Below are 13,656 nucleotides of genomic sequence, written 5' to 3'. Positions count from 1 at the left end.
AAGCCGTGATAAGACTTTTTAATACTTTATAAGGGTCTTAATTTTCCCAAAATTGATTTATCACCTTTTAATACTTTTCAAGACCCCGCGGATACCCTGAAAATCTCATTGTAAAAAAAGAAGAAGAATGAAGTAGTTTCAATATAGCTAGCGACTTTTTGAAAGTAGTGTAGCTACTTTTTCATAAGGGTAGCTTGAATGTAACTTAACTATTAAAGTAGTTTTACTACAAAACTTTTTTTTTTAGATCAGCCACAGCAAAAAAAAAGCCGCACGACAGACAGGACAGACAGATTTTTTCCTTTTTCTTCCCTGTGAAAGTATGCTGTAGGTTGATAATGTATAATCAATTTGTTCTATTTAGAGAAAATTATGGCTCTAGTCAGGGGGCGTCACTTCAGTGCAACCCTACCCACATCGGGGTACTGGCGACAGTGACTCCACATGATATCGTGACACTCACATTTCAAATGAAATGCACTGGTTTCAGATTCGAAAATCACACGGCATTCGCACTCGACCGCCACGCTTAGGACACTGACCACCTTTTCATCAGAGCATGTGAGCGACGCAGACTGGTGTGACGCTGCGCTAGATATTCCGCTGTATGCCAGTGCTCTCCACTCACACTTCCCTCTAAAATGTGAATTGTTTGATTTAAAAGTAGCAATTTCAAGCTTTCTTTAGACGTATGTTTCATGTTTAAGTCATGTGATAAGTATTCAGTGAGTTTCAGATTCTCTCGCAGACAGATAGTGCACCGTTTTTATTTATTTTACAAAAGCACAAAGTTTTGTTGTTATTGTAAGTTTATTATAAATTATGTCTCACATTTATCTGTATGACCAAAAATGATATCCGCTATCATGACTAGTGAGGAAAAAAACATCAGAGCTCGCCGGCGCGATTGACGAGCGTAACGAAACCTCTTGCCTGTTTCCGGGGCCTTCTGCTAAAAGCTGAACTGATAGACTAAGTCTGTCTGTTTTTAATACATTTCTTGAATACATGTTTTAATTAGGCCTATAGATAGTTATTATATGTGTGCCTTTAAAGCAATAGGCTATATTGTATAAAGTGTAATAGATGTAACTTGTCTGGAGTGCTAAATTGCAGAGCTGGTGCAAACGTATCCGTATTGATATGATCAGATCAGACGCTTTCTCTTTAAAATATCGTATTTGTTGTTGTTTTTTTATTGTTGTTTTTTTAAATAATAATTGCACAGCACATATTCATCTAAACGGCGTCGGGATGTTCATTAACCGTATAACGCTGTGAAGGTAGACAGTTTTTTTTAACCCCAAAGCAAAGTATGATCAAGAATACGAGTGTGTGTTGGAGAGAGAGATGCACGCAAAAAGAACTAAACCAAACTAAGCTACTGATTTTAGTTGGTCTAAATCATGGACGGCCAACTAAAATGGTCTAAATCAATTCCATTTGTAGCCTTCAGTAAATTAAATAGCTCAGTTATTTTTCTGCCTGTATTGGGCATAAGATTAGTAGCCTAATGAATGTGTGCATATTGTGAATTAATTTAATAAACGTCGTTACCTTTCCAAGCAGCCTTCAATAAATTAACGTGTCTATGAAATTGATTCTTAAAACATTAATATCAGTTAACCAGATTTACTTTCATCACTGACGAAAATTGTCCCTGACATGGTTTTTAAGCTATTGTTATCAATTTTTTTTGGTCTTCAGAACATATTAATATGCACATACAGTATTGTTCAAAATAATAGCAGTACAATGTGACTAACCAGAATAATCAAGGTTTTTAGTATATTTTTTATTGCTACGTGGCAAACAAGTTACCAGTAGGTTCAGTAGATTGTCAGAAAACAAACAAGACCCAGCATTCATGATATGCACGCTCTTAAGGCTGTGCAATTGGGCACAGAAAAAATGAAAAAAAATGAACCAACTTGGTTGAACCAATCAGATAAGAGTAAATCGAGCAGCTCATTTGATTGGCTCCAGAAGAAGGTGGACCCGCCTTCCTCCTCGTGCTTGATAAACTCAGTCAGTGACAGAATCGTGCCAAAACTGTAAGCGCAGCTAAAAGAAAGACGGAACTGTGCAAATCGGTTTATTTCGGGAGCCTTTTTGCCCTACGCACACAACAAGTCATTTAGACAGTTGCAACAGTTTATTTTTTTACACAAAGGTTGGTTTTACACGCTCAATCTATTTCGCAGTTCCTGACTCTCTTTTTTCCGCTTGCAAATCGATGTTCACAGGCGTGCAATGCTTTTGGCCGTATTTTGGCGAAATAAACGTGTCAAAAGGGTAAGCGTAGAAAAATGGAAGTCAGAAGAATACAGATCATATTTATTTTGCGTTAACATGAAGCTGCAGTTTCACAATACATGAATTACACTTATGAAAACAGTAAAATGCTGCAAATATTTTTTTCTTACACTTGAAAGGCAATTTACACCTTTGCAAAACTTGTCTTGTGCATGCAAATTTGTGGCACTTGTGTTCCATGTAACTACTCATTATAATGCTGTTTGCACATTACACTCCTGCACTTCTGTTATCCACGTATTTATTTTTATAGTCTCCAGTTTACTTTATCTCACTTATTTTATTCCACATCTCTTATTTTCTTTTACTTGATTAATTCATAATTCTACATATGTATATATATATAGCACCTTATCCTATTCCTATTTTATCCTATCCCTATTTTATAATTTATTGTGCTTTTTTTGTTAATTGTTATTTGCTGTCCATGGAGCGGACCTGTCTACATTTCACTGCCGGTTGTATTCTGTATAACTGTGTATGTCACAAATAAAACTCTTGAACTTGAACACATCTGTAACATACGGGGAAAATTAGCTTTATTTGTCATTCAAATATGACGACGAGGACCCCAACGATTGGCCTTCTTTTCCTTCTCAAACAAACTGCATCTTTAACAGCCCAAGTTTCACAATTTCCCCGGACCCCGTTGGACCACGCACCAGAGGGAGACTGGCACAGAGATTCACCCTTTTCTCGACTAATTTGGTCTAGGTCTATATTACTTTTGTATTGCTTTTTTATATTAACGTTCTTTTAGAAATATTTTATTTGTTATTTATACTAGTACCCTATTGTGATGATTTTTTCACGACCCAGATTTTTTGGTGCCCCCACCAAGCACTTGGTGCCCTACGCGCAGTGCGTGATGTGTGTGTGCGGAGCGCCGGCCCTGCTTCTTGTGTGAGTTTGTCCGTTCAAGCGCAAGACTTGAAAGAGAACTCAATATTTGCGCGCTATATTTGAGAAATGTTCTCACAGCGCGCGTGAGAGTCCTCATTCGCGTCTTCTGGCGAATGTACGGGTTATGACGGTAAAATGACTGGCCATACGGCAGCACTCGCATGCATTGAACACAGCTTATAAAGAGAGACCGTTTTGCCCACGTTTTTTTCTTTTGTTATCGCTGTTGTATCACTGAGGAGTCAGCACGTGTGTCCATCGACAGATACATAAAGCATTATTTTCAAGTTACAACCCATATTAAATATGCGTCATCAGGTGTGAGATGAATGGGATGGGAAACGCTGCACTAAAGTAACGTAGTCCAACAACAGGCTGACAGCTGAGACAATAAACTTTAGCTAACTCGCTAAAACATACAGCTAGCCGCAAAAGGCCTCTCTCACAAAGCCTACACTTCAGCTGTGGTCTGCCTGGAAGACGGCAAACAAATGAATAAACTAAGTACATTAGGGCCTGTTCTTACCTTTGTGTGCAGGCTCTACGGTTTGCATGCAGGCTGATGTTGTTGATGGTGGATCTCCTTGATGTTGTTGCCTGCCTACATCCGGGTGCGCGCATCAGTCCTTGCAAACAACTAGTCGTACAATGTCAAAGTGTATTTACATCTGCCACAATCGATCATATACTAGTTCATTCACCATTCATTGGAATGTCTCTTTTTTTGTTTTTTTATGTTGGTTTGTGTAGGTTATTAGGTTATTTGAATTTGCCATGTTGATATGAACCTCCAATGAAGTTGCTCGTCATTATTACGTCAGACGTTTTTTCAATCCACTCTTGAACGAAATGAGTTAGGGGGTCAGTTCTACTCATAAACTCAGAGCTAATCTTGTCTAAATAATCAATAACTGGGAAACTACTTGAGTGAACTTAAAACTTTTAGAGTGCCTGAACAATATTGCAGCTTTGAGTACAGCTCTGCAATTTTATTGGGTTAAAAAGTTCTGTTGGGGAATACAGTGTAAGGTTAGGGAGAACTACATCACAAAATAAAGACTAGAACGAGGCACAGGTAAAAATGCAGGAACAAAGAAAAATAAGAATAAATCAAAAAGGAAATTCTCAGACAAGGAAAACGAAATCTAGCGCTGACTGACAGAGAGCTCGAGGATTTCAAACATCATAAAAAAAACACACAAAAGCAACGAACCAGCAAGGCAAGGCTAGTTTTATTCATGAAGGGTGTCTTTATAGATGTTATAATGGTTATAAAGCAAGGACACAAGGGAAGGTAGCACAATATAAATGAACCAGAGCACATGAGGATCAGATGAGCACAATTAGTGAACCAAGGACTAGACCAGGGCTCGTATTTATCGAGCTTCTAATGGAGCTTCCACACCTGCCTCCTTTAGTTCGGCTGAATCGTACTAGAGCTCGTTTCCCTCTTTGGTGCGGTTCGTTTGGTCAGGTGTGAAAGCAGCGATCGCACTCGGGTGCGCACCAAAAGCGGACCAAACAAGCGTACCGAGAGCTCCTTGAAGAGGTGGTGCTTTCAAACGAACTCTGGAGCGGTTCGCTTGTGGTGAGAACGTGATCCGACCTCGAACAGGACCAACTGCAAAAGCACTGATCATTTTTGGACTAAACCAGCTGCCGTAGTCAGAGTTAAGAATAATTAATGCACGCCTCCGCTTGGAGTGACGAGCGATGCGCGCTCGCCGTTTACAGTGCATTAGAGCGTTGTTTTCAAGTCAAAGCTGCGCTTCATTATAGAAATGTATTGTTTGCATAAGTAGATCTAATTTCTGCTGGTCTTCGGCATTCTTTAGAGCATTTGCAGTGCATTTGCAGCAGATAGACACAAGTGCCGATATGTACTGAAGCTTTGGTAACAAAACCAACGGTTCAAAAACAAACATATAAAAGTGACAGGAGCAACGCTATACATTTCGCCGCCTTCACGCTCGCTGTCGTTACTGAGCAACCGGGTAAAGAGCTGCTGCTTTGATGATGCAAATGAACCCCGGTTCGTTCCCAAATAATATAATATGAACACAGTCGAGCGGGGGCAGGAAGAGCAAACGAACTCGGGTTCGGTCCAGGCAATCGAACCAAGTGTGAAAGCACCCTAAAAGTGCCATTTTTATTTTTATTAAGTGCTGAGAATTCATGAAATTTAAACTTTCAAACTTAAGTATAAAAGCAAGTCTTCAAATTTCTTAAAGCTAAGAATACCGCTGTGGCAAGCAGCGAGGCGAGGGACGTGAGAGCGGGCCGGTGGCGAGTGATGATGAGCGGCAGCTGCGCGACACACCGGTCTCATCTCACGGAGGAGTGACGGGAGTATAAGAGGAGGAGCAAAGACCGTGGAAGACGAGAGAGGACCAGGCCTGGACTTTACGGTGAGTTTTGTTTATGGTTTATTATGTGTGTGTGGGCAGTCGTCCATGAGGGGCTGTCCGCGTTACTTTCGTTTTATTTATTTTGAATTAAATGTTGACGTTCGCCGGTTCCCGCCTCCTTCCTTCCCATATCTACAAACTTTATTACAACCGCTTACTCTCCCAGTTATTTAAAGCTGCAGTCCGTAAGTTTTTGCGCTCTAGTGGTTAATAAACAGAACTGCATGCGTCTTGTGGAAGAACATTGCAGCCGGATCTACTTCTCTCTGTTTCTGTCTATGGCGGATCACGCAGGGACTGTGCTCCTCCGCAGCGGTACCGACCAGTCTGGCCTGAAATAGTCCTGTTACGTCCACGGACGTATTTGTTTTGCCCCTCCCCTCCCCTCCTGTTTTCTTTCCATAGCTGTGTCCCAAAGTGAAGGGTGCGCACTTCGAAGGCCATGCACTTTGAAGGCCAGACCAGGCCACGCCTTCAAAGTGCACAAAGTGCACGAAGGGCGAACCGAGGGACAGGGTTGCCAGGTCTGAATAATAAAACCCCTCCAATTGTTATTCAAAAGTATCGGAATCACAGCCAGAATGGGCCAAAATATCCCAAAATGCGGGGCGCGGGCAGTAGAAATATTGCTTAAGTAAAGACAACTTAACCTGTGGACTATAGGCTACAAACACCCCAAAGCAACAGTAGCCTAAATGCAACCCCATTCCAGACTTGGCAACAATGAACCAAAGCGCCGTTAATGGACTAGCAGGTTCTGACAACTGACAGTGGACGTTCGTGAGGAGATTTTAAAAAGAGAAATGGAGCATATATATATATATACTTTTTTGAGCTTTCTATTGGGTTTTGTCATGCTTCAAAGCCTGCGACGATGGGCTGGACCATAAGCATGTAAATATGTAGCCGGTTAAATATGGTCAAATTGCAAATATTAGTTAACAGTTTATTTCTTATGTTAAATGTAACTGTTACAATATATTTTAAACATTTAGCCTATATACGTCCAAGTTTTTTTTTTTTTTTAAGTAGGCCTACTTATTTTTATTCAACTCATCATCTCAGATGCATTTTTTATGGCATGCCATGCAGCCGTCGACCTATTCGGCCCCGCAAAGCTGCGGACAGTGGAAATATGCACTCATCCCAGAAGATGATGTCCCGCTCAGGCCTTACCAGAGTCTCTATTGTGCATTATTCCCCATCCCGGTCCAGCTCCAGCTTCTCCCGCTCAGCGCAATGAAAGTGTAGAAAAGGGTTTTCTTCGGGTTTGGCTGATAATAAAAATGTGTTGTTTCTAATGTTAAACTTAAAGTTATTTTATTGGTCTATAAATAGGCTATAGTTGTAAAAAGCCTACGTAATAGACCAATTTATTTTCATTTTCATTTTAAATTACATGTCAAGAAAATATATGTATAAACATAAATGTGTTTAATGTAGCTTGAAATTATAACGTGCATTACAAAAATAAGTAGCTAGAAAAACCACTTCTCTTTAATTTAGCCTACGTTTGACGTTAACGAAAATGAACAATAGACAGCAGTTCGTTTAATTTACAAATAACTTGCATAAAAATGAATAAGCTAGCTGTTGCAAAGGTAGCGCTGAGGCGCCATCTAGTGGCCTGTGGCGGAGCGGCGGAAGTGACTGTGCACGAGTAATGTGCATGACGAGAAACAGCTGCTCTCCCCAAGAAGACCGAATTTCCGAAGTCGCGGTGCAGTGTTCGCGCTGATTATTAATGACTGTGTGCGTCCATTTGAAGAAAGTGAGTTTCATTATATTCCTTACTTGTTTAAGATTTTTTATATATGTGAGTTTCTAGGAATAATCGAGTATATGGATCATAAATCCACTCGGGACAAAATGAGTCATGCCGTGTTGTTGACAAAGGATGAACGTCATCGTATAATTCATATTCACGTCGTTTAGAAGTAATATAAGTGTTGTTCTTGTAATATTTAGACACATATATCATTTGTTCTGTAAAGATTAACATGTTAAGGAACAGGGATTCAAAAGTTATTTTGCCTGGATAAATAGTTGGACATGATGTTAAACTGAAAGATTGCATCAATAATGGTGTTGGATGTAACATTTATTTTGTCTATTTGCAGCCATACACATATACAGTCAAGTATAATGCAAACCAACTGCATCCTCTGCATCCAAATCTGCACCTGTAATCTAAAGTGTGACAACATTGTGGTCTAATGTATGTCTGTGCTGCTGAAGAAACTTCAGTAAAGTGTTCAAACTCATTCCTGACTCCTGTCTTGCGTTCTGACCGACGCTCCAAGGCGAGAACTATAACCTACTAAGCACCTGTGGTCCTTTCTCCTAAACACTAGCCATTTAAATTGTTCTGTGTGGGCCACGCATTCAGCCTTTGGAGGATCGATGTTTCGTTGACCGTCGTCAGTGAACATTCATTCATTCATTCATATATATATATATATATAAAAAACTTTATTTTAGCATCTAAGTCAGCAGTTTTCGCTTGTTTGTATTTTTTTCTTATAATTCTGAGTGACAGATGTCACATTTGATTTAGCCTATTTTTCTGTGATATTTGTTTTAGTTACGGTGTTGACATAGGCTAGCCTAGGCTGTAAGAAAAATAAATGATTGCACGGACAATTCCTATCCAGTGTCTCTCTTTCTGTAAGGGAAATTTAAAAGATAGATTGTGGAAACAAAATCTAAATTTAGCTGGGTCGGGAATAAAATAATTTATTGCGGGTGAGCACGGAGTGAATTTTGCGCGAGCGGATCGTGCGGTGCGGAATAGCGGGAGCAGGACGAAAATACAGCGCCGCGCAGATTATATTTTGAAGGCTATTTAAAGAAAGTGTATGGGAAAAAAAGAAACAGCGAAAAGGGTGATAATGGACTGATTCCTCTTCTTGAGATAATGGTTGAGAAATGAATAGCATTTAAAAATTGGGAAATTAAAGTTTATCTTGCTCAGGGCAGGGAACTGGGAACTGTGTGAATGCACTAACGTTGGACGTTTTATTTACTTCTAGCGCTCGCGCTGTTGTGTTCAATAGTACCCAGGCTACACTTGAGTTACCGACCGCTACCGTCTTTAACTGGAATCTGATCGAGTGGCGCGGGAATGCGGACCAGTCAAATCCTGTAGTCACCAGTGTGCTATGAATTCTGGGATAGGGAAGGCTGCGAAGTTATGGGAAGGTCCCATGTGCTGTACCCTTCCTTTGCCTGAGAACCGAAGGGCGCATTTTGAAGTCGCTCATGAATTGCTGCAGCCTTCGTCGCACCGCTGTGACGCAATCGCACTTCAAATGTGGCCTTCAGAGGTGCAGCTCTCCCTTTGGGACAGCCTACGTAGTGCCGCTGTGACGCAATCGCACTTCAAATGCGGCCTTCAGAGGTGCAGCTCTCCCTTTGGGACAGCCTACGTAGTGCCGCTGTGACGTAATCGCACTTCAAATGCGGCCTTCGAAGTCCGCGCACTTCACTTTGGGACACAGCTCATGTCTCCGCAAGCAGGAAATGATGGCTGCCACCTGACTCCAATAAGCAATTGATCTGCTGTGATTGGATGAGGAGAGGAGGTTGTGGGAATTTAAGCAGTACCTTTCCAGACACGGAGTGTGTGTGTGTGTGTGTGTGTGTGTGTGTGTGTGTGTGTGTGTGTGTGTGTGTGTGTGTGTGTGTGTGTGTGTGTGTGTGTGTGTGTGTGTGTGTGTGTGTGTGTGTGTGGAGGGCTGTTCTGGGAGGATTCGCTTCTCAAACCCTATCAGCTTTATTAGTTTCTTTCTTTATCTTTGTTACTTTAAAGGAGAACCATTGTTGCTTGAGTTTGTATTGTGTTAAAGTTATTGTGGTAACTGGCACCTACTACAAGTAAACTCCTTTGTTTTGTACGTCATCATCTGTTAGTATTTAATGATCTTGTCGTCTTTTTGTTTATCACTTTTATTTTGTTAATCATTTGGGGAAAGGATTAGTAGAGAGGTAGGTGCCAATTTCTTTATTTTCTGTTTTCTCCTGTTTAAGTTAGTTAGGGAGTCAGTGTACTTCTGTTGTATTTTGTTCTCTTAACTTTTTGAGTTTAGTTAGTTTTCTCCTGATTAGTTAGAGGTTTTATGTTTGTTGTTTTGGCCTTGCCCCCTCTTGAAGCCTCAATCCTCCCGTTTGGAAATAAAAGTCCTTGTTCTTTTTCCACACAAGTTGTTTTGAGGTCTATCTCTTGTTAAGAAGCTCTGGGGTTGGGAACTGAACCTTGCTGCCTCCACACATCACACCAACAGCTATTCGGTTATAAGTCCTTTTAACCCTAGACTACATAGGGACGTAACAAGTCCCAATATAAACACTTATTATTAGGGGTGTCAACAATAATCGATTCGGCGGTGCATCGCGATGCGGGGCATGCACGATTCAGCATCGATGCGGCAAAGTGCCATTATCGATTATGTCACTGTTTATTTTCTGGCGGACGATAAAGTTGTGAAGTTTCAAATACTTAAATAAGGACATCTATTCAGCGATTCAGTGACATCTTCCAAAATCCTGTTTGTGGCACAGCAAAGTGTCTTGAATCGACTCTAAAGGCTTCAACATACAACGCAAGAACAATTACGTTATTTTGTTCTCGCAGGCCTGGTTTGGGAGTTCTCGCAGCTTGTTCTCGGCACATCGCCTGACCAGAACTTTTTTTCTTGCTGGTGTCCGAGAACTATCGTGTGATTGGTCAGACATTTAATGTGGGCGTGGTTAATGCGGAGAAACGTAGATTACGCACCTGCTTTTCTCGTGAAGTATGAATGTACTGGCCAGAACCAACTTTATTCTTGTTCTTGCCACCTCGAGAAAACGAACACATTTCTTTGTTCTTGCAGAGTATGTCCCAAGCTTAAGACTGACACTTAAGATTTAGTCCTACACTTCACTTAAAGTGTGATTGGGATGCTTGATAACTAACGTTTAAGCGCAGCTTTGAGCCAAGTCAATTCTTAGCAGTGTTCTTGTGAGTAATTTGACGATGCTTGATAAATACGGGCCCAGACTCCATCAATGAGCTAAATGGACCTTTCGGGAAGATGAACTCCCAAAACTACGGCTAGGTTCTGAGATATCGTTAAACAGTTTTACAAGAGTTCCCTCAGGAGTCAACCTGCCACAGGCTCTTCCGATAGTCCCACTCCGATACTTATTGACTCTGTCCTAAAGGCCGTCGCGGTACATCACGATGAAAGTTGGTGATGATTATAGTGGTCCCCAGTTTTTGGGGCTCATCAGAACGCTTTCTTACATCTCCGGCCTCAATTATTTCCTTATAACAGTTTCCTAAAGTGGCGGAGAGAATGTTCTTCCTTTGTTATTATGAAACATTAGGACAATGTTTTATTAAGATCATTATAAACACGTTCAATTTAAGAACATTCCCAAAATATACTCAAAAGGTTGCACAAAAATGCTCTAATTTTGTTAACTCGTCACATTATAAGAACATTCAACATCTAATCTCTCAATGATATCCTCAAAACAGTTTCCTAATGTGGCAGAGGGAATGTTCTTCCTTTGTTATTATGAAACTTTGGGACAATGTTTTTTTAAGATCATTGTACAACTTGTTACCTCAGAAACATTACTAAAACATCCTTTGAATGTTGCAGTTAAAATATTATATCTTGGTTTGCATTTAACGGGATAGGAAAATTCAAATTCATTCAAATGTTTTCTTCAGAACATTAACCAAACTTGTAGGGAATGTTAGCCGAAGTTCTGAGAACGTTGGGTGAGCGGTGGAGGAATATATGGCCGTACCATATAACTCACACATCCAAGAAATACTCTAGCTGGTAACTTCTCCTCATCAAATTGCAACATAAGTGACAAACTATCCATCCTTTCCTTATTTCTGTCACATTTCAGTCTTTTATCATTATTTACTGATGCCTCTGTAAGTTTGGCTTTTATTGTCTCATCAGAAACATCAGTCGGTACTCCTGAAATCACTCCTCTTATCCACTTCTTTTCTTCCACTATAGAGCAGATTTTTTCAGGGAACTACACTGCCACCAAAATGGTCGCATATGCGACCTTTTAAAATGCCATTGCGACCCGAATTTCTATGGGGTCGCAAATGTATCACTGATTATTTTTGTACCTACCTTATGTTTTAGGCAATATACTATGATTTACTATGAGCATTTATTAATACAGAAATGTGTATTTTAAGAAAACGTTTTATAACGTGCTCTGAGCATTCAACACATCAAGTTCAACCCCGCGACCCCCGCCCCCTCCCAAAATGTAGGCGAGGCGTTGTAACGGATTCACAGAGGCAGGATTCAATTGCAAGTAACTCTGTTTAATGACAGAAGTGTCACAGAAGCCAAAACTCAGAACACAGAAGAAGTCCGGATAAGACGGAGCAGTGAGAGAGACTCTGTTGGCGACACAGGCAGGCTGTGAGCAGCAGTGACTCGGGAGCGCGGTTGAGGTAATCCGGGAAGGGATCCAGCGTTTCACGGAAGGGGGAAACGACAACCAACACGGAGACACAAGGGGAACATCCAACAACGCTCTGACAAAGACAAGAGAGAACAGAGAGACTAAATAGGGTGAAGGTGATGAGTTGCAGCTGGTGCAGGTGATCAGCCACAGGTGCGTGATGAGCCAATCCCAGGCTCCGCCCTCATCTACATTCAACACGCACCCAAGAGTGAGACAGGGAATCCATGAACCGTGACAGTACCCCTCCCCCTAGGAGCGTCCCCTGACGCTCCCAGCCGACCTTACCTGTTGATTGTAATCATCAATAAGGGAGTGATCCAGAATGTCCCTAGCAGGAACCCAACTTCTCTCCTCCGGACCGTAACCTTCCCAGTCCACCAAGTACTGGAAACCGCGTCCCCTCCGTCTAGAATCCAGAATGCGATTAACCGAATAAGTTGGTTCCCCATCTACGAGTCGCGGCGGTGGGGGAACCGGGACTGGCGGATTAAGGTGGGAGTGAAAAACAGGTTTGATTTTGGATACATGGAAGGCGGGATGAATCCTCCTGTACGCCGGAGGGAGTTTGAGGCGGACTGTCACCGGACTAATGATCTTGGTGACAGTGAACGGGCCGATAAATTTGGGAGCAAGTTTATTAGATACGGAGCGGAGAGGAATGTTCTTGGTAGAAAGCCACACTTTTTGACCGACGACGTAAACGGGAGGCTTAGACCGGTGGCGATCGGCTTTAGCCTTGGTGCGCGCTCCCACCTGGAGCAGAGTCTCACGGGCTCTGGTCCATGTGCGATGACACCTCTGGATAAAGGCGTGAACAGAGGGGACCGCGACCTCGGAATCCAGACTAGGAAAAATAGGTGGCTGGTAACCTACACTACACTCAAATGGCGAAAGGCCCGTAGATGACACTGGTAACGAGTTATGAGCGTACTCAACCATAGAGAGTTGCTGGCTCCAGGATGAAGGATTCTTGGATACCAAACATCGCAACACTCTCTCCAGATCCTGATTGGCTCTCTCGGTCTGACCGTTGCTTTGGGGGTGATAACCCGAAGACAGACTAACCGTGGCTCCTAGTAATTTACAAAACTCCTGCCAAAATTTGGACACAAATTGGGAACCTCTGTCGGAGACCACGTCCATCGGGAGGCCATGTAACCGAAAGACGTGATCTACTACAGATACCGCTGTCTCCTTGGCTGAGGGTAATTTGGGCAAGGGAATGAAATGTGCTGCCTTCGAGAATCGGTCCACGACGGTCAAAACGACCGTCTTGCCCTGGGAGGGCGGGAGGGCGGTAACAAAATCTAGAGCGATGTGGGACCAGGGTCTCGAAGGAACAGACAGCGGCTGAAGTAACCCCTGGGGAGGTTGGTTAGATGTCTTACCAACCGCACAGACCGAGCAAGCCAAAATGAAACTGCGAATGTCGCGAGCCATAAGTGGCCACCAAAATCGTTGCTTTATTAAACTGCAAGTGCGGTTTACCCCTGGATGACAGGCAATGTTGGAGCAGTGACCCCATTTGAGGACC

This window comes from Pseudorasbora parva, chromosome 11 (genome assembly GCF_024679245.1).
Source record: "Pseudorasbora parva isolate DD20220531a chromosome 11, ASM2467924v1, whole genome shotgun sequence".
In the NCBI taxonomy this organism is placed as follows: domain Eukaryota; kingdom Metazoa; phylum Chordata; class Actinopteri; order Cypriniformes; family Gobionidae; genus Pseudorasbora; species Pseudorasbora parva.
The sequence above is the reverse complement of the archived record's forward strand: the minus strand, read 5'-3'. Positions refer to the sequence as shown.